The sequence below is a fragment of the Cetorhinus maximus genome, chromosome 10 (assembly GCF_964194155.1).
Source record: "Cetorhinus maximus chromosome 10, sCetMax3.hap1.1, whole genome shotgun sequence".
Lineage (NCBI taxonomy): Eukaryota > Metazoa > Chordata > Chondrichthyes > Lamniformes > Cetorhinidae > Cetorhinus > Cetorhinus maximus.
Window position 1 is genome coordinate 72091807 of NC_135888.1, and position 25949 is coordinate 72117755.

Consider the following 25949-nt stretch of genomic DNA (forward strand, 5'->3'; position numbering starts at 1 on the left):
CCCAAAGTTTATTTTTCAGTCCGTATGGAGAAGCATAACAATCAGAGTTCACCTTCATCATTAGAATCTTATGTCTAAATGCTCTGAGCATATATATTTGTTTAATATTTCACCTCTTGCACTGTGGTCCAAGAATCACAATGTACTTTATATTTAATGAAGCATTTAAACATAACTCTTTTTCTTTCTTATTCTCCTTTTCCTCTATGTCTCTTTTTGTTTTCCATTACTCCTTTTGCCTGGTTTGTCTTCACCTTTTAAAGTTACCTTAACTGTTTTCTCTGTAGATCCATTTTCATGCAGCAGTCATGTTGGTTAAAGTTTCTTTTCAGCCAATCACAAAACAGATTATTGAATTTGGCCCTTTCTAATTCTGGGAATAATCAAATGGAGTATACAGTTGGTAGTTCAAATGCTTGCTGCGTTATCTTATTGGCAGTGTTTAGGGAATTAAGAAATACAGGATACAATTTAGAATTTTATTTTAGTTTAGGTTTTGCAAATTTTGCATTCTGCCCAGTTCCCTTTATCGTTTTTAATGGGACAAATCAGTCTGGGATCTTAACCACAGATTTGAATCAAAACTCATCATAAAAGAATAAAACTTGGTTTGGGAAGTGGCTAACAAAATATAATTAATAACTTTTTGAAAAGAATGACTAAATGAGCTTCAGAGACTAACATTTTAATGATTCATTTCCTGAAGTATACAACATTTTCCTCTATTTGATAGTTATAGTTTGCTTCCTGACACAGCCCATTGTTCTTATCCCACCTTTGGGACTGTTATAAGTTCCTTAATAGCATTCCTTTATGAGGTTGTCTACTTGCACAGTTCACTGTGGTCAACATGCTAAATGTTTTTTTCTTATTTTGCTCCATTTTAGGTAATCTCAGGATAAAGTTCATCCATCAAGTCATGTAACACAAGCCAGGCATAATTGCTAAATGTAGTCACAATTACAGTTTTCAATGAGAAGTTTCTGATCTTCAGAGTCTAGCTATGACATTTTGTTGTGAGATGCTATTTCTGTCTAAGTGGGATAGGCATTAGAAAAGAGCTCCTATTCCTGTTTACACACATCATGAAGATATATTGAGATTAAAACAAATTGGTTTCTGTTTCATTTTGTTATACAGTTACACCCTTAACTTGAACCTTAGAAATTAATATGTTTCCTGTTCACTCAATCCAATTAGAGGGGAAGTGCCTGCACTAAATTAAGAAGATAGCATAACAGCAGAAAGGAGAATGCCCTATCATCTGAGATTTGCTTTTGACCTTCAGTCCTTAAAATAAATCCCAGTGTCAAGTATTACCATGAACATATCAAGATAACATTGTATCTAAGAGCAAAATGCTGCCAGTTATGTCTGGCTTGTGTTACATAAGTAGATAGATGAACTTTATGCTGAAATTAATTTCATGGAAATCTGAGAAAGAAACAGAAAATGTTGGAAATACTCAACAGGTCAGGCAGCATCAGTGGACAGAGAACAATGGGCAGAAACTTGTGGAGGAAACGGGGGCCATGGCCGGTTGCTGGAGAGCCAGGAAGAGACTTGTGTCACCTCTTTTCAGTCTGCTGCACTTTGCTTCACAGGCACTTGACAAGCCAGTGACGGGCCTTGCCTCAGGTTCATGGACCCCTGGGGCAGAAGCGCCATCCATAAGTGCTGCGAACCATCCAGAGGCCAGAATTTCTATTGAACGGCAGCACCACTGGGGAGCTGGTGGCTGCTGCTGGGCTGACACCCACCTGAGGCCTAAGATCGTTGCTGGACCCCAGGACAGAAGTGAGTGATGTTGGGAGGGGTTTGCGGGGTAGGGCTTGTATAGATGCAAGGTTGGGGAATGTCAGGGTAGGGAAATTCCTTTTAATTGGTGAAGTGTAGCTTGGTGAGGTGTAACTTCCTGGCTCATGACTAAATAGAAGTGGTGCTCTCAGAATGCCTTTCGTAGCTAGGGTGTTTACGAAGAACTCTCCTTCTGCTTCCACCTCACAGAGGTTCCCCTCTCTACCTTTTCTGCTCCATGTCCTACTCATGGTACAGTATTTCAAGAACTGCTCCCATACCTATGCAAGGCACTGATCTTTCCTCCCTTATTGTGTGCAGTGAATATCTCAAATTAGCTGCACCAACTCTCCACAGAATTTCCATAAAGTTTTGCCTGTGCAAAAATAAGTCAAAAACTGAAACTTGCTAAGCAGCGCTTTAAATAGCACCAGAAACAGGCCCACCTTGCTTCAGAATGCTTGTTGTTTCAGGAGTGATTCATGAAGAACTGCCTGTGCATGCATCAACCAAATATGGGATGCTGTTGTTGTATCAACCTGATTGGCTGAGTGGCATCATGATGCTGGTGATTCGTAACCTTCTGCGGCATGTAGATTAAAGGGTTCACTCTGATAGGTTCTTTTGAAAATGCTCAGCATGATGTTATGTTATAGTGATGCCACTCACTGGGAGAGGATGTCTGAGTGGCATCTCAGAGGGCAGCTCTAGCTATATGTTGCACGTAAATAAATGTTTTTTGAATGAAGACCATTGCCCCTAGCGGGATCTCATCTGCATTAAGAAGCTAATGAATCTCAAGACAAATCCATGGTAACAGAGTGCACACCTGTCATTCACCCGCTTGTACCCTTCCTCTAAAGGAACACTATGCTTGCTGCACAGGAAGAGACCAGCAGTATACAAGGCTCCTGGAAATTGGCAGTGGGCCTGCCAGACATGGGGCTGCACACAATAAGGGAGGAAAGATCAGTGCCTTGCATAGGTATGGGAGCAGTTCTTGAAGTACTGCACCATGACCAGGACATGGAGCAGAAGAGGCAGAGAGGGGAACCTCTGTGAGGGGGAAGCAGAAGGAGAGTTCTTCATAAACACCCTACATACGAAAGGCGTTTTTAGAGCACCACTCCTATTTAGTCATTAGCCAGGAGCAGCGCCTGAGGAAACTACACCTCACCAAGCTACACTTCACCAGTTAAAAGGAATTTTATTGAAAATATGTAGATTATAGATTTTACAGCAAGTGTAAGCTTTCTACCTAATTATCCGAATTATCTATGATACTTGTATGTAGCTGGTGATTCAAACAATGACAAAGAAAAACGTTTAAAACCACAATGCAAAATCACATTGGCTGCCTCTTACTGAGTTCTATTGCAGTCAATGGAATTCAATATCAAGGAATGTTTATAAGGGGCAGTCCATTCAATGCATGTCTGTTTTGTGCTACAATCGGGGTTTATTGGCAAGCTAATATTCACTTTCCATCATAAATTTCTATGCCCACAATTAAAAAGGAAACTGTCTGTGTAAACTTGTCACTTTGCCTTTGGTCAGTAGTGGCCAAACTACTAGAGGGAGGGTGTGATTGCAGCCTGACACAATTGGTATAGACTGTGGGTATTGGAACTTACAATGGCAGAGCTGACAGAAAATTAGTTCAGGTGTAAGATTTTCCAAGATATTACTATAGCAACAATTATTATAGTCAATTTCTTGCGATATTATGCTCCTTTTCTTTCTATCCTGTGTTTGCTACCTTTGTATTGTTGCTTCCTTCTTTGGCTTTGGCTCTCTTCTTCTCTCTGTTTCCTCTGACTTAATTCTTCTTTCATTTCTCCCTTTTTCTCTTCCTCTTGGTGCAGTGGGGTAAAGGAACCACAGCAATTACAGGCTGCATTTTGGATGGAGGTTGTGGGACACATATGGCTCTCACAGCCCTCATGCTCATCCTTTCTCCTGGTCATGCGTGTTTTTGCCCCCTCACTCCTATCATATTCCCTAGCTCTTCGCCTTCCCACTACTCATTTCTCCTTCTACCCCTCAGCCCCAGAACTACCCCATCTCCGTTAAACAATTCACTCATCCCCTTTGTCCTCCTCTCCCTTTTTCTGCACTGACACTCATTTCACCCTTCACCCGCCATTCAATCTCTCCCTATTCTCTGTCAATTCTCTCGGGGCAGGCGGTAAGAGAGCAGGAGCTCTTCACCCTCTATCCCTTTTCCTCCTCATCTCCCACTCCTACAATATCTTTCTGTTTTACTCCAGTGTGGTTTTATCTACTTGAAAAAAAATCAGCATTTAAAAAAATAAAATCAAGTTACAATAGAGAAAGAAGCTGTTTTTCCCTCCATGTCTCCTATCATTCAGTTTCTCCTGTCTCATAGGCATTTGAAATTCAAATCTCTCTTTTACAGTCATAATCTGTTAGCATTTTCTGTCATGAGAACATGTGTGTGTTATTTAGTTGGCTTCATAATTTAACTAGTTACCAATGACTTTCTCTCCTTCATAAGGTCAGAAGTGAGGACATTTGTGGATAATTGCACAATATTAAGCACCATTCGCGGTTCCTCAGATACTGAAGCAGTCCGTGCCAATATGCAACAAGACCTGGACAACATTCAGACTTGGCTGACATGTGGCAAGTAACAATCATGCCACACAAGTGCCAGGCAATAACCATCTCCAGCAAGAGAGAATCTAACCATCGCCCCTTGACATTCAATGGCATTAACATTCAATGACATTACCATTGCTGAATCCCCCACTATCAACATCCTGGGGATTACCATTAACCAGAAACTGAACTGGACTAGCCATATAAATACTGTGACTACAGGAGCAGGTCAGAGATTGGGAATTCTGTGGCGAGTAACTCACCTCCTGATTCTCCAAAGCCTGTCCACCATCTAAGAAGGCACAAGTCAGGAGTGTGATGAAATACTCTCCACTTGCCTGAATGAATGCAGCTACAACAGCACTTAAGAAGCTCAACGTCATCCTTTTAAAAGCAACTTGTTTGACTGGCACCTCATCCGCCACCTTGAACATTCACTCCTTCCACTACTGATGCACAGTGCACAGTGACAGCAGTGTGTACTATCTACGAGATACACTGCAGCAACTCACCAAGGCTCCTTTGACAGCATCTTCCAAACCCATGACCTACATCACCAAGAAGGACAAGGGTAGCAGATGCTTGGGAACACCATCGCCTAGAAGTTGCCCATCAAACCATCCTGACTTGGAAATATATCACTGTTCCTTCACTGTCACTGGGTCAAAGTGCTGGAACTCCCTCCCTAACAGCACTGTGGGTGTACCTACACCACATGGACTGCAGTAGTTCAAGGAGGTGGCTCACCACCACCTTCTCAAGGGAAATTATGGGTGGACAATAAATGCTGGCCCAACCAGTGATACCCACATTCCATGAAAAATTAAAAAAAGACACAAAAGATGATTTAACTGATGATTAAAAGATGATTTATCATGTTATGGCAAAATATGCATTTCTTTAAAAATAAATTGGTTAAACTCCATAATTTGGACAATAATTTCAGTTCCTGTGGAAAGATATCAGAAATCAGTTTGAAAGCTATCATAGACCCATATTTCTGCCATGATGGAGAGGCTCTTTGTCATGGTGAAGATCTGGAAATGGCTGGAAATTCTAAGTCCGTCCCCAAACACAGCATTTCCTATTTCACGGGTTCAGGACTGGAGTCCAGCCAGGGTTCACGCATGCGTGGGTTACGGAGACAGCTGGCCATTTAAATCACCAGCTGCCTCCACTGAAGTGGGAGCTTGGAGGGCCAGGAGTGTGAAACCCAGAGTGTGCAGATTAGAATAGGTAAGAGGAGGTCTGAACTTGGTAGATTCATAGCCAGGGCAGATAGTCAGGGTACCCCTTTGGAGAGGTAAGGCACCCTTTTAGATATGGTCCCGGGACACCTTTGAGAGAGGTAAGGCACCCTTTGGGATTGTTAAAATTAAACACAACTGTATAGAAACTCATTGGAACTGTTGAAGCTGTCAAGGAACTGTCAGAGCTGTCAAGGAATTGTCAAAGAGTAGTGAAAGCTGTCAAGGAACATTGAAAGCTGTCAAGGAGCTGTTAAAGTTGTCAAGGAATGGTCAAAGCTGTCAAAGCTTTCAAGGAATTCTCAAATAACTTATAAGCTGTCAAGGAATTGTCAGAGCTGTCAAGGAACTGTCAAAGCAATCAAAGGACACTAGGCATCATGTCAATAAGATATGAAAATAAATCAAAACCATGTATATCAAAACTTTATTCTTTTTTGCTATTTTATTGTGGACTTTTGCTGAACCAAAATATAGCTGCTACAGGTCACATGACTCACAAGATTGGCCGTCTGTTCTGGAATCTTCCAAAAGAGATTACAAGATCAAAACAGTTCCACTCTCATCCTTATGGAATCTCACACCCCATTGTAAGGCCACATTATAATCATAAAACTAGAAGGCGAACAGATGAATTGGCTCCCCAGCCAGGGCAAAAACAAAGTTGGAGACATCAAACCTTGTTATGCCTGAAAGGTGTTAACAGACCCAGTTTCACTTCTAAGGGAGGCAATGGATTTTGAACAGGGGCACAGAAACTGCTTGTGAAGCTGCAGTTAACTCATTACTGGGCCGGACCACATGACCCCATGCTTCTACCCTCTTGGACAGTTTTAATATTACATATCTAGCCTCCCATATCAGTCTGCTGATTTTACACCAACTGGAAAGAGCTCCGGAAGGACTCCTAGCTGATCAAGCAACTGGCCATCATCTCTCAGCTCTTCAAATCCTAAAAGCATCTGATCATCGCCTGCTAAACATTCACGTGAACTAATATTCATTTCTATGGGTTATTTTACTATTGTTATCCATGGTTGCAAACGTGTGTGTGCACGTGCGTGTGTGTGCGCGCAGTTGTGTACATCCCTGCAGGGACCTGTATAGACAGAGCTGGTGGTACCAAAAGGAACTGGAGAGCTGGAGGTATCACAGGGAGCTGGAGTGACAATACCACAGGGAGCTGGTGAGACAGTACCACAGGGAGCTGGAGAGACAGTCCTGGACATAGTGCATGGAGCTGGAGTGACATATGTTGTAATATGCCTTTAAGGACTGTAGCATGACATCACTAGAAAGGAACTCGAGATGATTTGGCAAAAACCATTGGCCTGTGCACCACCAAGGTTGCAACATCTCTAAATAAAGGTTATAGGTTATGACTGTGACAATAGGTGCAAGCCAAGTAGCTTGATGGTCACATCGGATACATTTAGCAAATTTCCTAACCCAGTGAAAAAAGATGTATCCTTAGATTTACAAGTTGACTTAATTGACATCGAACTTGAAGCTGTTCTCCAAATTGATCTGGTATATTATGTGCAATGCAAATGCCAGTAGCTACACGAAGAATTGACAAAAAAAAATTCCGCACTACAGAAACTGTGGAACACCACCATTGAAGGACGGCCTGATTCAATTTAACATGTCCACAAACATGTGAGACTATTTTGGCTTGACTGGGATGAGCTGGGAAACTCCCGGGGAGTCATTTTTAAAGGCAGACAGGTCATCTTACTGGAATCTTTGTGACACAATACTCTTCAACAAATTCATCCCTTACACATGGGGCTCACAAGAGAGACATTCTATTGGCTGGGTATGAAAAATGACATTGAAGTCATCATCCAGAAGTGTGAGCCATGTCAAGAGCATATGCCAAGGTAGCACAAAGTACCACTCATTCCACATGAAGTTCCTACCTATCCCTAGTCCAAAATCGCATCCAACTTCTTTCTTGCCCATGGTACTGACTTCATTGTCATCGGCGACTATTTCACCAAGTACCCCATTATTCAACAATTGCACAATATGTCAAGCACAACTGTTGCAAACAAACTAAGTGCTATTTTCAGTTTACTAGATGCACCTAGAGAAATCATTATGGATAACGGTTTGCAATTTATTGGTAAGCCATTTCAGGATATGTATGAGAAGTGGAATATCAATCACACTACTTCTTTTCCTCATTACCCTAGATCTAACGGCCTAACTGAATGAATGATTTGCATGGTGAAATCCCTAATTTTCAAATCTAGACAAACCTAGCAAGACCTACACATTGCAATGTTACATCTGAGGACGACACCTCTAATCCATCATTGGCAGAGCTCCTGTTTAGCAGACCAATGCATACCAATTTACCTACTGTTACCCATTCTACCCTCCCAGAAACCAGACAGCAACATTTAAAACTACAAGAGAAGATTACCAATGTGCACGATAGAAATGCGGTTATCGAATTGCAAAATTTACAGTTGAGACAACAAGCATTCAGGATCCCACAGAAGGTACATAACAACTAGCTGAGGTGACAAGGATTTGTTCAGAACCAAGGTCCTATAAAATCATTACACACAAAGGTGGAAGGTGAGGCATAACCGAGGACAAATCAGATCCATTCCAGATCCTCACTCACCGTGCACTCCTATTGCATCAAGGACAAGATCCAAAATGCAACCAGGAACAACATCCAAGAATAACAATCCCACAGATCACTATGAGCAATTAAAGATACCTCCAGCCAAGGTCAGCATTACAAGATCTAGGCGTACCAAAAGGTTACCTTTATACTTAGGGCCTCAGATTCACTAGTCCTATTCACTTATGTAATGGTAACTAAACATGAACACGTGTTGTAAATACATATAAACTTCTTTGGAAGGGGGCAATATCTTTAGAAAGAAAGGGGGATTTTGTAATATGCATTTAAGAGATTGCAGCATGACATCACTAGAAAGGAAGTGTATCATGTGATCCAGTTTTAGTTTTGCTTTTGCTTTCAGTAGAGCACACACACAGCTCTGTAGCTCTGATGACTTCTAGCATTATGCCCCTGTACAAATATTCCCATGTGCCTAGCCCCAGTAAATGAACCCACACCTTATTTGCACAATTCCTTATGAGCAACTGGTGCCTTATTATCATTCTAAAAACACAACATCATAATTGGAAAGAAAACAAGGATCTGGAGAGCTAGCACAGGAGTGAGATATCTGTGGCCAAATAAACTGCAGATAGACAAGTAGGTCATTCAGCCCCTCAAGCCTATATTAGAATATGGTTGAACTACACTTCAACTCCTTGCTCCGAATCCCTTGACAGTAATTTCAAACAAAAATTTCAATTGATCCAGCATCCATAGCCTTTGGGAATGAATTCCATATTTCCACTACCCTTTGTTGAGAAAGTGTTTCCTGATGTTGCTCCTAAATGGCCTAGGTCTAATTTTAACATTATGCCCCCCCTGTTTTGGAATCCTGAACCAGAGGAAATGGTTTCACAGTGTTAAATCCCTACAACATTTTTAACTGGAACCAGCATTAGAAGAGTTCACCTGCAGTAGGAATGCCTTTGACATTTGTTTTGTGTTACCATGGTTGGACAAATGCTATCCCTTCAGCATAATCATATTGAACAAAGCAACAAAGTTTTAAAAAAAATATTTCTTCTCATTTGTGAGGAAATACTAGCAGTACATTTGCCAGATGGACAATGGCCCACTGGGAATAAGAGCATAATTTTCTTTACAGTTCAATAACTAAACTGTCTAATGTTCTGACATGAAAACATGCACAAATGCTCTGCTTTATGAGTTTATCCCATATTTGCTGGATTTATTGTGCGAGCTGGACGATTTACAGGTACTGGTTGATGCTGTCAGGATTATTTTAGAACATTTACATCCAGCCAGCATCTGTCAGACTCTCTCTGAATGTTGACTGTTGTGTGATTATCCAAAGTGATAATCCACAATTTGTAATCCGAGCTCGCAGTCTAGTTCCTTGGTTTGCAAGTGGCACTGATTCAATGATTAGTTTTATTCCAGGCAGCATGGTCAGCTTTTCCTTGCAAGTTTTCTACTTTCTGTACCTCTCCGTGAAACCACCAATTCTTATTGAGGTACAGTTCTATGGGTATCAGTACCACACTCAAATGGCTTTTATGCACATGTAATAATGTATATCTGCAGTTTATTTGACCACAGCAGTCTCACTCCTGAGCTATCACTTCAGCTCCTTCTTCACTTTTCTTTTACATCATACCAGCTCCCTGCATTATATCCTTTTCCATCGCTCCAGTTCCCTGAGGTACCTCCAGCTCTGACTCTCCAGGTCTCTGTTGTACGTCCAACTCTGTCACTCCACTTCTATCACAGCAACCTCATGCGGTCTTCCCTGTGTAGTATGTCCAGCTTTTACTCTTCTATCTCAGGGTGACAACTTTTATCCTCCTATCCCATCAGTGCCCTTGTTGGCTATCAGCCATTCTAGTCTGCTGCCTTTGATGAGATGGTGCAATCCTTCTAAGCTCAGAGCTGTTTGAGGTCATCATCCAAGACCCAGAGCTGCTCGATATTGTCTTTGAAGGCTATCTGCAGTCCTCTCCACTGAAAGTCAGCAGCCTTCCACTTGCTCTGCTGCAACCACTGGGGTAACACTGTATAGGAGCACTCCTCCTCCTTTAGGTACCATGCCAAAAGAGGCCATTGGCAACCATGAACCTCCATTGGATTGGCCCATGATTCTGCATGGCAAAGTATTGCAGTAATTTACCATTGCCTTCTGAGGTATGGCTGACCAGGAAACCCTCCCATTCTTACCACCTGCCACCAGACGTATTGGAAGGATTTACAGGCTGATAATCAACCTGTTTGGCCCCATTATGAACACACCTTCCATGGGTGTCAAGTCCTGAAGTAGGATTTGAACCCAGAGCTTCTGGTGCAGAGGTAGGGATGCTACCATTGCGCCACAAGACCTCCGTAGGAGGAGTACTAGGGCAGGCAAAGAGACCTGAAAGACAGGCAATGAGGGATTGCACAAGGATGACAAATTGCCTTTTGTATGCAATATGGCATGGTTTGATTTATAAATTTGTTTTGGAATGTTTATTCTGTGGTGTCTTTTACTTTTGCATTGTGGTCTAGCAGATACTGTGATGGTCAGTAACAGAGGGGAAGGGAAAGTGCTCAACTGTTTGGAAATGGTGAATTAAGACTCTATTTACTGTAACTGCACCTCCAATTAATTCTTCATTAACGCCCTGGGCAACAAGCGACTGTCTGGGTTGTCTTCCACTTTCTCCGCCTCAGCTGATTGCCACACGGGATATATATGCCATATAGGTGGCGAGGGCTGTCACTTCATGGTGGTGAAATTAGGCAGCATACAGTGGGGGCTACCGCAGATTCTGACAGCCACTTTGCCAAGTACTGGAGGGCTCTTCCAGAGCTGCAGAGGCAGTGGAAGCATTATTTTAGCACACCAATGGTGTCTATCACATTTCCTGTGGCAGCATGACTTGCTGCTGTGCACGTGTGCGTGGGTTGGACACTGCAGGCATTGTTAGTCATGTTGTCACTGGATAGCCCTTATCACTCAATAGCCACCCTTTCGTTTGCTCTACAGGCTCAATGTACTTGGAACAGTGGACTGCCACAGAATGAAGACATCATGACTGCTGCCAGGATAACAAGCATTGACCTGCAATATTTGCTGCATATGATCACACACCAGCTGGACGTGGAGGGATTTCCCCCCCACCCCCATTTCCATTCCATTAAAGGACCGAGTTGAAATTCGGTGCCTGGAAAGTGATGTGCGTGCATCCAGTGAATGACAAACTGCACCATGGAGAAGCTTGCAACCCTAGAAAAACTGTGTTTGCTTCACTTGCTTATCTCTGGCAAGCGTGAATAAAACGTAATCAGCTCTCATTGAATAGAGAGACTCAGTGTCCTTCCTTATGCAACATTGGATAACAAACTGCAAGATGTAAACTTCTTCAGCACCAGCCTGGATGGTCAACCACGTAAAAGCTCATCACCACAGACACCTTCAAGGTCACTGGCAACGTTGTCCTTGCCCTGCTCTGTGGTTGCAGTTGTAATTGCAGCAGGTGGCAATTTCATTGACAACTTGCTTACTGAAATGCAATTATCTCACATGTTGTTCCTTACTGAGGTTTAGGTAGGAGAATTGCTCCCTGAAAACGCTGGACAGATATGTCCTCTAGCTAAGGGCTCTTTTCCCTCACTTCCTCCTCCCTCTTCCGGTAGTGTATCCTGTGCTATGTGGCCTCTGATCATTCCATGAGGCATGTTGTATTCAAAAGGATATCTTTACTAGTGCATCCATGTCTGGGAGCAACTGATTTGTACAGAAATCTTGAAACGAGCAAACTGTCATTGAACACTTGCCACAGCACTCAGCGCAGACTTATGCAATTTGAAATGACTATAGTAAGCACCCAGCGCTTGTAGGATTATAGGGCTGCATTTTATCAGCCCTTTGGAGATGGGCTTAGAGGCAGGAAGGCAGGCAAAATGGCATAGGAAGTTGACGGGTGGCATGCCTGCCATTTTGCCACCAGCATGAAGGTTGGTAGACAGTTTGCCTGCCTGGAGTCCAATTAAGCCACATAAGTGGCCAGTTAAGCCCCTCTTTCTGCCTCTGCTGACATTTTACCAGCAGTTGGGGGATCTTTCGTCATGCAGGGAGACTCCCAGTGGGCCCTGAGTGGATCAGCCTCCACCTTTGGTGCTGTTTGGCCCACTTAGGACTGTCCCACCCCTCAGTGACAATGATGCTGCATGTCCTCACTCACCCCCCGGGACAGCCATCGATGCGCCTGTATCCTCCAGGTGCAGTTACAGAAGTGGAGACCACTCCTGATGGTGCTGCTGAGACTGCTGGATTGCACACCCTCTGATTGGGCTGGCAGCTCTTGGGAATGGGCTGCCATCCTTAAGAGGGACACAGCCTCAGCAGCAGCCATTTAATTGGCACACCCGGATCCCACTGCTGCTGAAGCGGGGCACCTCACCCCACCCCACCCCCCTCCCCACCTGCTTCTGGCCCCAGTGGTTGGATCCCTGTTGACTGCATAAAATTCAGCCCATAGAAACCACCAGAAGAAATCAAGCAGCAAATAACCTGCAAGTAGTTTTATTAGTTAAACAGAACTAATGTGCATGGAGGGAGGTGGGTGTATGTAGGTCCTGTCCTAGGTGCTTCTGATCACATGTTCAGCTGTACAAGGTTAAGAGAGGGTGTTATAGCACTGACCAAATGAGGAATGCGTAGAGCAATGTTCTTTGCTTACCATGTGACAGAGGCATGGCCTACTCTCTCTATTCAGGTACCATGCCTTAAGAGGGCATTGGCGGCCATGGACTTCCATGTGCTGGTTCATGGTTATACTTGGCAAAGTGGTTTCCATTGCCTTCTGCAGGTTCTGACTAACCAGGAGACTATCCCATTTTTACCACTTGACATAGGTGTATTGGAAGGATTTACAGGTTGATATTCAATCTGTTTGGCCACATTATGAACGCACCTCCTGGGGCCATCAAGTCCTGGAGTGGGAATCATTCCTGGAGCTTCTGGCTCAGAAGTAGGGATGTGCATGGCCTATTATCAGAAAGTAATCTGAAAACCATACATATCTTTGCAAACAATTAATATATTTCATGAATTTTTCAGCAGCTCCAAAACTTGCTTTAGACCTCAGCACTTACAAATTCTATGGAAGGCAGTGCGATGATACCCATATGTTTATCTATGGATTTACAGGTTGTATCAAATGCAAGCATTGGAAGTGAAAATTTGAAGAAACTTTGGCCAAAATTTTATGGCCCTGTTGTAGCAGGGACGGGGTCGAAAAATGCGGCGAGCCATTCTAAACTCCATTGACTTCGGCAAGAACGTAAAATCTCCCTGCCATAAAATTCCGCCCTTTGCCTGGTCATCCAATGCTAAGGGGAGAAATGTCCTGAATTAACCAGCCCTAACATTTCCTGGCATTTTTAGTGGTTAAATACAGCAAATTCATATTGTTACATGGATTTCATTCCAAAGTCTATCCGTGAGGTAATGTCATAGCACAGCCTGTAAAGAACCAGGGTATCTCAGACGACAGTTTGGATTTCTGTTTTTAACTAGGCATGTGCGAACTCCAGAAGTTGCTAAACAACCAACCCCATAATAACGGTGAGTGCTGGTCACCTCATCAAAATCCCAATGTAAAATGTGGGCCAATAATTCCATGCCTAATGCAATAGCTATTTGACACGATAAACATCTAAACTTGTGTGAAGAAGGAAAGACATTTAACTTGTGATAATAGTGTAAAATGGGCAAAATCAAATGGCCCACCAGATGGTCAGAAATTGCTCATTTTATGATTGCTACCTAAAGTTAAAATTACTTGCATAGATCTTTCACATTAACAACAACAGCATGAGTAAAATTTTGCTAATTTACGGTTAACAAGGTCTGTATAATACATAAATTTCCTGCAGACAAGTTAAATGTGCTGGTTCATCAATATATCAACAGCTTTACCTAACATGCTTCAAATAATGAAAAGAAGAAATGGCAAATGCTGTCTCTTATAAAACCAGAATTCTTAGTACCACTACATTTGGCACCAGTACAAATCCCACATTTCATTAAATGTCACACATGGTATTTATCATTCTTACACTTGATGTAATGCATCATATAATTTCAAGTGTAAGACATACTTACTTTTGTGCTTACTGCTTTAATGAAAACTTTACATGACATTTAAAAATTACATAACATAGAAATCATGTTCCTCTAGCAGAATGCACATAAAAAAAAATCCACAAAGGGATTTGTACAAGGCATTTCCACATGCACTAGACTTTACAGTAGTTGCAATTCCTGAACAGTTGTGTCAAGAAATTGTGGATCTTCCAGTTAGGAATTGCTCCCTTTGGCTATTTGTGGTTTACTACCTAAAAGGAAAACATTTTTAAGCTGACAATTACTAACAATTATTCTGAGGGAAATGATTTTGTGGCCATAGGTGTACAAAGCTTCTTTCCAACCATAATTCCGATCTTTCATCTGTAATATACAAAGTTTCCTTCTTGACTAAATCTTGGGAATATGTCAATCTGTGGGGTGTTGCAATGAATGCACTAGATACTGAAAACATAGGGCACACCTTCCAAACATCTCAACAGCGCAACTCTGTGACTTGTATTTTTTGAATCAAATTGTGCCAAAAGCTCATTCTCCTCACATCTGAGTGCTCTTTCATAGGGACAGCAGCAGGATCACTGAATGTTGGTTTTCAGCACATCCTTGAAGTGCTTCTTCTATCCTCCTCTGGTGTGTATGTCCTGACTGAGCTGGGAGAAGAAGACCTGCTTAGGGAGCTTGGTACCTGATACCTGAACTATATGATTAGCCCAACAAAGCTGATGGAGGATGATCATTGCCTCAATGCTTGTGGTGCCAGCTTGTGAGAGGACATTGATGTTGGTGTGTCTGTCCTCCCACTTAATATCTTTTACATTCTTTTTTTATTCATTCACGAGATGTGGGCTTTGCTGGCTAGGCTAGCATTTATTGCCAATCTTCAGTTGCCCTTGAGAAGGTGGTGATGAGTTGCCTTCTTTAACCACTGTAGTCCGTGTGGTGTAGATACACCCACAGTGCTGTTAGGAAGGGAGTTCCAGGATTTTGCCCCAGCGACAGTGAAGGAACATCGATATATTTCCAAGTCAGGATAGCGAGTGACTTGGAGGGGAACTTCCAGGTGGTGGTGTTCCCATCTATCTGCTGCCCTTGTCCTTCTAGATGGTAGTTGTCATGGATTTAGAAGGTGCTGTTGTAGGAGCCTTGGTGAATTCCTGCAATGGTCTTGTAGATGGTACACACTATGCAAGATCTTCAGGTAGCATTGATGGTTTGACTCTAGTGCTTTGTGGTGCCTCTTATATGTTGTCCATGTTTCAGCCTTGTACATAAGGAAGGGATCATGACCATATAATGGGCCATGAACTTGGTTTCAGTTTTGATGTCACAACCTTCAAACACTCCCTTCTGCAGGTAACTGAAGGCTGCACCAGGAATTTCAGATGGCGCTGGATTCCTTAATCAATGTCAGCCTTCTGTGAAAAATAAATTCCACGGTACTAGAAGCATTCCACATTTTCCAGGCACGCATCATGAATCCTAATCAATGGGGCTGGGATGTGTACCTTTGGAGCTTGCTGATGGAAGATTTTGGTCTTCTGAATGTTAAACGTAAGTCCCATCTTCTTGTATGCCTCCATTAATACATTAATAATTCTCTGCTTACTGCCGGATCATCAGCATATTGCAGCTCAATGACTGAGGTCAAGGTGGTCTTAGCTTTAGATTGGAATCATCTGAGATTAAATAGTTTACCATCCATTCAATAAATAAGCTGCACTCCAGCAGGGAGCTTAACTCTAGTCAGACAAAGCACGGCAGCAAGGAAGATCGAGAAAAGACTTGGAGTGGTGACACAATCTTTTTTGGCTCCTGTCTTAACCTCCAAAGGGTCTGTAATGGATCTGTTGCTAAGGATCACTGCTTGCATATCATAATGAAGCAGGTGAAAGATGGTGATGAATTTTGGAGGACATTCATACTTCAGCAGAATCTTCCAGAGTGCCTCACGATTTACAGAGTCGAAGGCCTTTGTCAAGTCAAAGAACACTATGTAGAGGGATTGATGTTACTTGTGATACTTTTCTTGGAGTTGGCGGGCACTAAAAATCATGTCAGCCTCTTGATGTCCTAAACCCTGATATTTGGGGAGTAGCTCTTCTGCAAGTGTAATAAGTCAATTCAGAAGGGTTCTTGTAGTCATATTCCTGCAATGGAAAGCAGGGTGATGTCTCTAATTTCCGCAGTTGGATTTGTTTCTGTTCTTGAAGATTGTCACAATCATGGCACCCTTGATATCATTCGGGACTTCCTCTTCATTCCAGATCTGTAGGATAAGGGCATGGAGCAGTCCTGTTAGTTCCTCTCCTCCTTGCTTAAAGATTTCAGCAGGGATTCCATCACCTCCTGCTGCTTTGTTGTCCTTCATTTGTGTGATGGCTTTCATCAGCTCCATAGGCATTGGCGGAGTTCCAAACTCATATATAATTGGATGTTGTGGGATAGAGTTGAAAACACAGTCATCAACAATTGATTCTTGATTGAAAATATCTTCAAAATGCTCTCTCCATCAGACATTGACAGCTTCACTTTCTTTGATCAGATCTACCCCTGTCCTTAGGCCTCAGAGAAGCTGTTCTTTGAGCACTTGGGCCATAAATGGTCTTTGTGGCAGTGAAGAAGCCACAGATATCATTCATGTCAGTGAGATGTTGAATTTCCTTTGCCTTGTCTGCCCATCACATGCTCTTCATGTAGCAGTGCACCTTTGTACCTCGGCTTTTGTTGGTAAGCCAGTTTCTCTTGCATTGAGTTTGGGTCATTCCACCAGGCACAGAAATTCTTATGCTTGTGATCAGTCAGTTCATTGATATCCTGAAAATTTTCGTCAAACCAATCCCGATGTTTCCTGACAGAAAATCCAGGTGTCTCTTTGCAGGCACTGATGATATTGGGCTTAAGGACATCCCAAACACTGTGGACACTCTCCTTCTGCTCTTAATGGAAGTTTGAAAATTTTTTCCTAAGGCATTGTTGGAACCGGTCTCCTTTGAGTGGATCTTTCAGAATTACGATGCTGATCTTTCGTGGACATCTCTTCTGTTGTACCCGTCGTTTGGGAGCCAATTTGATGGACATAATTGAACGGATAAGTCGGTGATTGGTCCGGCAGTCATCAGCCCTGTCATTGCTAAGGTGCTGTGGGCATTTTTGCAATTCTGGGCATGGACAATGGCATAGTCAGGTGTCAGTGCTTAGACCATGGGTGTTGCCATGACATTTTGTACTTGCTCTTCTGGTAGAACAGGATAACCCTATGTTTTGCACATTTGATAAGGAGAAGAATGCCATTGGAGTTAACGTTTCCAATTCTTTCCCTGCCAATAGTGCCATTCTAGTGACTGGAGTCTCTTCCAACTCTGGCATTGAAGTCATCGAGAAGAATAAGCCTGTCCTCCTTCGGAACCCCACAGAGAGCTTGGTCAAGTTTGGCATAGAAATCTTCCTTGGTTTCATCGTCAGCGTGTAGACTTGGGGCGTATGCACTGACCACATTGGCGAATTGACTCCTTGCCAGTTTGAGGTGAAGAGTCATGAAATGCACATTTCTTCAGACACTGCGACTCAGGAGGGAATCGAGGTGGACCCACTGTCAAAGAATGGAATAGCCCCAAACATTACATTGCTGCAGTGTTTCCCTCTCTCCCTCCTCCTCAAACCTAAAAAAAGAGAGAGAGGAAGAGGCAGTGCCTTCAGGAGTGCACCAGACCTGCGAGGGACACTCTTCTGAAAGTGGATTTTAAAGAAAAAGATTGGTGAGTAAATCCTGGGAGCAGACTCGGAGGGAGGAGTACCGGAGCGGTGAGTATAAATCAAGCTTACCTCGGGGATTCGCGGCCTTGTCTCCAGGGAGCAGACTCAGAGGGAGGAGCACTGGAGCGGTGACCTCAGGGCACAGAGTAACTGAAGCCAAAACTGAAAAAAATGATGTCACAGAAAAGCTGTGACCTGATTGGTTGGTAGGAAATCTGCACCAAATTTGTAAAAAAAAAACACTGCAAAGCTAATTAATAGATTAATTAACTAAGTAAAGATGGCTGGGCAGGTGATGTGTTGTAGCTCTATGATGTGGGAGCTGGCAGATCCCAATGCGAGCCGCAGTGACCACATCTGCAGCAAGTGTTGATTGCTGGAGGAACTGCGGCTCAGAATTGATGAGCTGGAGTCCAAGCTCCGGACGCTGCGGCACATCTGGGAGGGGGAGAGTTACCTGGATGCTTTGTTTCAGGAGGTGGTCACACCCGGTAGATTAAGTACCTCAGATTCGGTCAGTGGTCAGGATCAGCAGGGTGGGACTGCAAGTGAGGCAGGAAGAGGGATCCTGTGTTCAGGAACAGAGGAGCCTCAGCTCTTGACCTTGTCCAACAGGTATGAGGTGCAAGCTCCCTGTGTGGATGAGGAACAGGGCTGTAGGGAGGATGAGCCAGCTGACCACGGCACCGTGGCACAGGAGGCCATTCAAGAGGGGGGAGCAAAAAGACAAGTGGTAGTTGTAGGGGATTCTATAATTAGGGGAATTGATTGCATCCTTTGCAAGCAGGATCGAGAGTCCTGCATGGTATGTAGCCTGCCCGGTGCCAGGGTGAGGGACATCTCTGACCGGCTTGAAAGGATATTGGAGAGGGAGGGGGAGGATCCAGTTGTTGTGGTCCACGTCGGGACAAATAACATAGGTAAGACTAGGAAAGAGGACCTGTTTGGTGATTATCGGGAACTAGGAACTAAATTAAAGAACGGGTCCTCAAGGGTTATAATCTCCGGATTACTACCCGAGCCATGTGCAAATTGGCATAGGGACGCGAGAATAAGGGAAGTAAACACGTGGCTAAAGGAGTGGTGCGGGAAAGAGGGGTCCCATTTCGTAGGGCACTGGCATCAGTATTGGAACAGGAGGGATCTGTACCGTTGGGACGGTCTCCACCTGAACCGATCTGGGACCAATGTTCTAGCGAAAAGGGTAAATAGGGTGGTCAACAGGACTTTAAACTAGAAAGTGGGGGGGAAGGGAAGGGTAAAACTCCAAGAAGTATGACTAATGGGAAACAAAGCAGCAGGTTAGCATGTGGAAGGGTGGATTCAACTTCATGGAAAATTATGAAAAAACTGAAAAGAAAGGAGAGCCCAGGAGAGGCTATTAACGTCTACAGAACACAAATTGGACAGAGTGTTTGGAAAGGGCTAGGAATCTAACTTCAAGCACATCAGATAAAGGGACGACAATGAGAAAGGGGACGGGAAATACAGGACTGAAGGGGTTGTATCTGAATGCACGCAGTATACGAAATAAGGTAAATGAGCTTGTGGCGCAGATTGAAATTGGCAGGTATGATGTGGTGGGCATCACGGAGACATGGCTGCAAGGGGATCAGGACTGGGAGCTAAATATCCAAGGATATACATCCTATCGAAAAGATAGGCAGGTTGGCAGAGGGGGTGGGGTTACTTTGTTAGTAAGAAATGAAATTAAATCGATAGCAAGAAACGACATAGGGTCGGATGATGTAGAATCTGTGTGGGTAGAGTTGAGGAACCGCAAAGATAAAAAAAACCATAATGGGAGTTATGAACAGTAGTCAGGATGTGGGGCACAAGACACACCAGGAGATAGAAAAGGTGTGTAAGAAAGGCAAGGTTACAGTGATCATGGGGGATTTCAATATGCAGGTAGACTGGGAAAATCTGGTTGGTAGTGGATCCCAAAAAAAGGAATTTGTGGAATGTCTACGAGATGGCTTTTTGGAGCAGCTTGTGGTGGAGCCCACTAGGGAACAGGCAATTCTAGATTTAGTGATGTGTAATGAGGCAGATTTGATAAGGGAGCTTAAGGTGAAGGAACCCTTAGGAGGAAGTGACCATAATATGATAGAATTTACCCTGCAATTTGAGTGGAAAAAGCTGGAATCAGATGTAACGGTATTACAGTTAAATAAAGGCAACTACAGAGGCATGAGGGAGGAGCTGGCCAGAATTGACTGGGAGATGGGCCTAGCAGGAAAGCCAATGGAACAGCAATGGCAGGAGTTTCTGGGAGTAATTTGGGAGACACAGCAAATGTTCATCCCTAGGAAGAAGAAGCATACTAAAGGGAGGACGAGGCAACTATGGCTAACAAGGGAAGTCAGGGACAGCATAAAAGCTAAAGAGAAAGCATAAAATGCGGCGAAGAGCAGTGGGAATCCAGGGGATTGGGAAGCCTACAAAGACCAACAGAAGACAACTAAAAAAGAAATAAGGAGGGAGAAGATTAAATATGAGGGTAAACTAGCCAGTAATATAAAAGAAGATTGCAAGAGTTTTTTAGATATATAAAGGGTAAGAGAAAGGCAAAAGTGGACATTGGGCCGCTGGAAAATGACGCTGGAGAAGTAGTAGTGGGGAACAAAGAAATGGCGGAGGAACTGAATAGGTACTTTGCGTCAGTCTTCACGGTGGAAGACACGAGTAACATCCCCAAAGTTCAAGAGAGTCGGGGGGCCGATGTGAGTATGGTGGCCATTATGAAGGAGAAGGTGCTAGGAAAACTGAAAGGTCTGAAGGTGGATAAATCACCTGGACCAGATGGATTACACCCCAGAGTTCTGAAGGAGATAGCTGAAGAGACAGTGGAGGCGTTAGAGGTTATCTTTCAGGAATCACTGGAGTCAAGGAGGGTCCCAGAGGACTGGAAAATCGCTAATGTAACCCCCCTGTTTAAGAAGGGAGTGAGGCAAAAGACGGGAAATTACAGGCCGATTAGCCTGACCTCAGTCGTTGGTAAGATTTTAGAGTCCATTATTAAGGATGAGATTTCAGAATACTTGGAAGTGCATGGTAAAATAGGGCAAAGTAAGCATGGTTTCATGCCTGACAAATCTGTTAGAATTCTTTGAGGAGGTAATGAGTAGGTTAGACAAAGGAGAACCAATGGATGTTATCTACTTGGACTTCCAGAAGGCCTTTGACAAGGTGCTGCACAGGAGGCTGCTCAGTAAGATAAGAGCCCATGGTGTTAGAGGCAAGGTACTAGCATGGATAGAAGATTGGCTGTCTGGCAGGAGGCAGAGAGTGGGGATAAGGGGGTACTTCTCAGGATGGCGGCAGGTGACTAGTGGAGTTCCGCAAGGGTCAGTGTTGGGACCACAAGTTTTCACTTTATACATTAACGATCTAGATGAAGGAACTGAGGGCATTCTGGCTAAGTTTGCAGATGATACAAAGATAGGTGGAGGAACAGGTAGTGTTGAGGAGGCAGGGAGTCTGCAGAAGGATTTAGACAGGTTAGGAGAATGGGAAAAGAAGTGGCAGATAGAATACAACGTGGGGAAGTGAGAGGTTATGCACGTTGGTAGGAAGATTAGAGGCATAGACTATTTTCTCAATGGGGAGAGAATTCAGAACTCTGGAGTGCAAAGGGACTTGGGAGTCCTAGTCCAGGATTCTCTTAAGGTTAACTTGAGTTTGAGTCAGTAGTTAGGAAAGCAAATGCAATGTTTGCATTTATTTCAAGAGGACTAGAATATAAAAGCAGGGATGTGTTGCTGAGGCTTTATAAGGCTCTGGTCAGACCACATTTAGAATATTGTGAGCAATTTTGGGCCCCGTATCTCAGGAAGGATGTGCTGGCCCTGGAGAGGGTCCAGAGGAGGTTCATGAGAATGATCCCAGGAATAAAAGGCTTAACATATGAGGAACGTTTGAGGACTCTGGGTCTACACTCGATGGAGTTTAGAAGGATGAGGGGGGATCTGATTGAAACTTACAGAATACTGAAAGGCCTGGATAGAGTGGACGTGGGGAAGATATTTCCATTTGTAGGAGAGACTAGGGCCCAAGGGCACAGCCTCAGAGTAAAGGGAAGACCTTTTAGAACAGAGATGAGGAGAAACTTCTTTAGCCAGAGAGTGGTGAATCTATGGAATTCATTGCCACAGAAGGCTGTGGAGGCCAGGTCATTGAGTGTATTTAAGACCGAGATAGATAGGTTCTTGATTGGTAAGGGGATCAAAGGTTCCGGGCAGAAGGCGGGAGAATGGGGTTGAGAAACTTATCAGCCATGATTGAATGGCGGAGCAGACTTGATGGGCCGAATGGCCTAATTTCTGCTCCTATGTCTTATGGTCTCTTATGGTCTTCCAAGAGGGAACTCATGAAGCCCATTTAAAAGTTAATTCTTGATGGTAAATCCAACTCCGTGAACTCTGTGTTCTTCTTCAGATTTCCTTTTCCAGAAGAAAGTATAGCTCCCTCAGAGTTCCTTGAGCTGCCACTCTCCGGCTCACCGGGTCTCACTCAGAACTGCGGTGTTGATGTCACATTGCTAGAGTTCTCAGGCAACAAAAGCAGCATTCTCACCGTTCACTCGTTGGTGTCTCCAAGAGGATCCTGGTGATCCAGGTCCCAAATTTTACTACTTGTATCTTTTGTGTGTATCTAGCACAGAAGGTGATCACTCTGGTTGTGGCTATAAGGGGTGAGCAGAGTATATCCTAAAGAGGGCAGCTCAGTTGCAGCTAAAGCTGCGGAAAGGCACCCCTGCCTGGTTTGAGTGCCAAGCAACCATCTTGTAACTGCTGCTTCCATGGCAGATCATGATTAGAAGCTTCCAGACAACACAACCCTGCTCCCATCATCATTTGCTGGTCACCAAAGAGCTTGGGAGATGTAAAACAAAAACAGAAATACATGGAAAAACTCAGCAGGTCTGGCAGCATCGGCGGAGAAGAACAAAGTTGACGTTTCGAGTCCTCATGACCCTTCAACAGAACTAAGTAGAAATAGGAGAGGGGTGAAATATAAGCTGGTTTAAGGGGGAGAAGAAGTGGGTGGTGGTTGTTGGGACAAGCAAGCAGTGATAGCAGCAGATAACCAAAAGATGTCACAGACAAAAGAACATAGAGGTGTTGAAGGTGGTGATATTATCTAAAAGAATGTGCTCATTAAGATTGGAGAGCAGGACGAGCAAAGTAGCTCTAGTAGGGGTGGGGTTAAATAAACCATGGATGAAATACATTTAAAAATAATGGAAATAGGTGGGAAAAGAAAAATCTATATAAATTATTGGAAAAAACAAAAGGGAGGGGGAAGAAACGGAAAGGGGGTGGGGATGGAGGAGGGAGTTCAAGATCTAAAGTTGTTGAACTCAATATTCAGTCCGGAAGGCTGTAAAGTGCCTAGTCGGAAGATGAGGTGCTGTTCCTCCAGTTTGCGTTGAGCTTCACTGGAACAATGCAGCAAGCCAAGGACAGACATTTGGGCAAGAGAGCAGGGTGGAGTGTTAAAATGGCAAGCGACAGGGAGGTCTGGGTCATTCTTGCGGACAGACCGAAGGTGTTCTGCAAAGCGGTCGCCCAGTCTGCGTTTGGTCTCTCCAATGTAGAGGAAACCTCATTGGGAGCAACGAATGCAGTAGACTAAGTTAGGGGAAATGCAAATGAAATGCTGCTTCACTTGAAAGGAGTGTTTGGGCCCTTGGACGGTGAGGAGAGAGGAAATGAAGGGGCAGGTGTTGCATATTTTGCGTTTGCATGGGGAGGTGCCATAGGTGGGGGTTGAGGAGTAGGGGGTGATGGAGGAGCGGACCAGGGTGTCACGGAGGGAACGATCCCTACGGAATGCCGCCGGGGGGGTTAAGGGAAGATGTGTTTCGTGGTGGCATCATGCTGGAATTGGAGGAAATGGCGGAGGATGATCCTTTGAATGCAGAGGCTGGTGGGGTGATAAGTGAGGACAAGGGGGACCCTATCATGTTTCTGGGAGGGAGGAGAAGGCGTGAGGGCGGATGCGCGGGATATGGGCCGGACACGGTTGAGAGCCCTGTCAACTACCGTGGGTGGAAAACCTTGGTTAAGGAAGAAGGAGGACATGTCAGAGGAGCTGTTTTTGAAGGTAGCGTCATCAGAACAGATGCGACGGAGGCGAAGGAACTGAGAGAATGGGATGGAGTCCTTACAGGAAGCGGCGTGTGAGGAGCTGTAGTCGAGGTAGCTGTGGGAGTTGGTAGGCTTGTAATGGATATTGGTGGACAGTCTATCACCAGAAATTGAGACAGAGAGGTCAAGGAAGGGAAGGGAAGTGTCAGAGATGGACCATGTGAAAATGATGGAGGGGTGGAGATTGGAAGCAAAATTAATAAATTTTTCCAGGTCCCGACGAGAGCATGAAGCAGCACCGAAGTAATCATCAATGTACCAGAGAAAGAGTTGTGGGAGGGGGCCGGAGTAGGACTGGAACAAGGAATGTTCTACATACCTCATAAAGAGACAGGCATAGCTGGGGCCCATGCGGGTACCCATAGCCACACCTTTTATTTGGAGGAAGTGAGAGGAGTTAAAGGAGAAATTGTTCAGCGTGAGAACAAGTTCAGCCAGACGGAGGAGAGTAGTGGTGGATGGGGATTGTTCGGGCCTCTGTTCAAGGAAGAAGCTGAGAGCCCTCAGACCATCCTGGTGGGGGATGGATGTGTAGAGGGATTGGACGTCCATGGTGAAGAGGAGGCGGTTGGGGCCAGGGAACTGGAAATTGTTGATGTGACGTAAGGTGTCAGAGGAATCACGGATGTAGGTGGGAAGGGACTGGACAAGGGGAGAGAGAAGGGAGTCAAGATAACGAGAAATGAGTTCCATGGGGCAGGAACAGGCTGACACGATCGGTCTGCCAGGACAGTTCTGTTTGTGGATTTTGGGTAGGAGGTAGAAGCGGGCCGTCCGAGGTTGGGCGACTATCAGGTTGGAAGCTGTGGGAGGAAGATCTCCAGAGGAGATGAGGTCAGTAACAGTCCTGGAAACAATGGCTTGATCTTCAGTGGTGGGGTCATGGTCCAGGGAGAGGTAGGAGGAAGTGTCTGCGAGTTGACGCTCAGCCTCTGCGAGGTAGAGGTCAGTGCACCAGACAACAACAGCACCACCCATGTCAGCGGGTTTGATGACAATGTTAGGGTTAGACCTGAGAGAATGCAGTGCAGTAAGTTCAGAGAGAGACAGGTTAGAATGGGTGATAGGAGCAGAGAAATTGAGACGACTAATGTCACGCCGACATTTCTCAATGAAAAGATCAAGAGAAGGTAAGAATCCAGAGGGAGGGGTCCAGGTGGAGGGAGAATATTGGAGGTGGGTAAAAGGAACCGTTGAATGGGGAGAGGACTCCTGCCCAAAGAAGTGAGCACGGAGACGAAGGCAGCGGAAGAAGAGTTCAGCATCATGCCGAGCCCGAAATTCATTGAGATGAGGGCGTAAGGATATGAAACTAAGTCCTTTGCTGAGCACTGAACGTTCAGTGTCGGAGAGGGGAAGGTCAGGGGGTATAGTGAATACACGGCCGGGGCTGGGATTGGAAGATGGGGTGGGGACGGAGGGACAGGCAGGGGTGGAGGGTCCTAGATGGGTGTTGGTGTCGATGTGTTGTTGGAGCTTGCGTTCCTTAGCACTTGAGAGAAAGAGAAAAAGCTTCTTGTTGAGGCGTCGGATGAGACGAAGAATAAAATGAAACTGGGGACACGTGCAGCTTTGAAAAAGGGTGCGGCGGTGCTGCTGGAGGGAGAGGTCGAGTGTGTTCATATGGCGGTGCATGGCAC

The 25949-nt window shown here is 44.4% G+C and overlaps 1 long non-coding RNA gene across 1 annotated transcript in view; it reads right to left on the reverse strand.

The window, feature by feature from the left end:
- The window catches only part of LOC144685254 (uncharacterized), a 102025-nt gene that overhangs the window by 52923 nt on the left and 23153 nt on the right, over positions 1–25949 (reverse strand). The window lies entirely within an intron of this gene.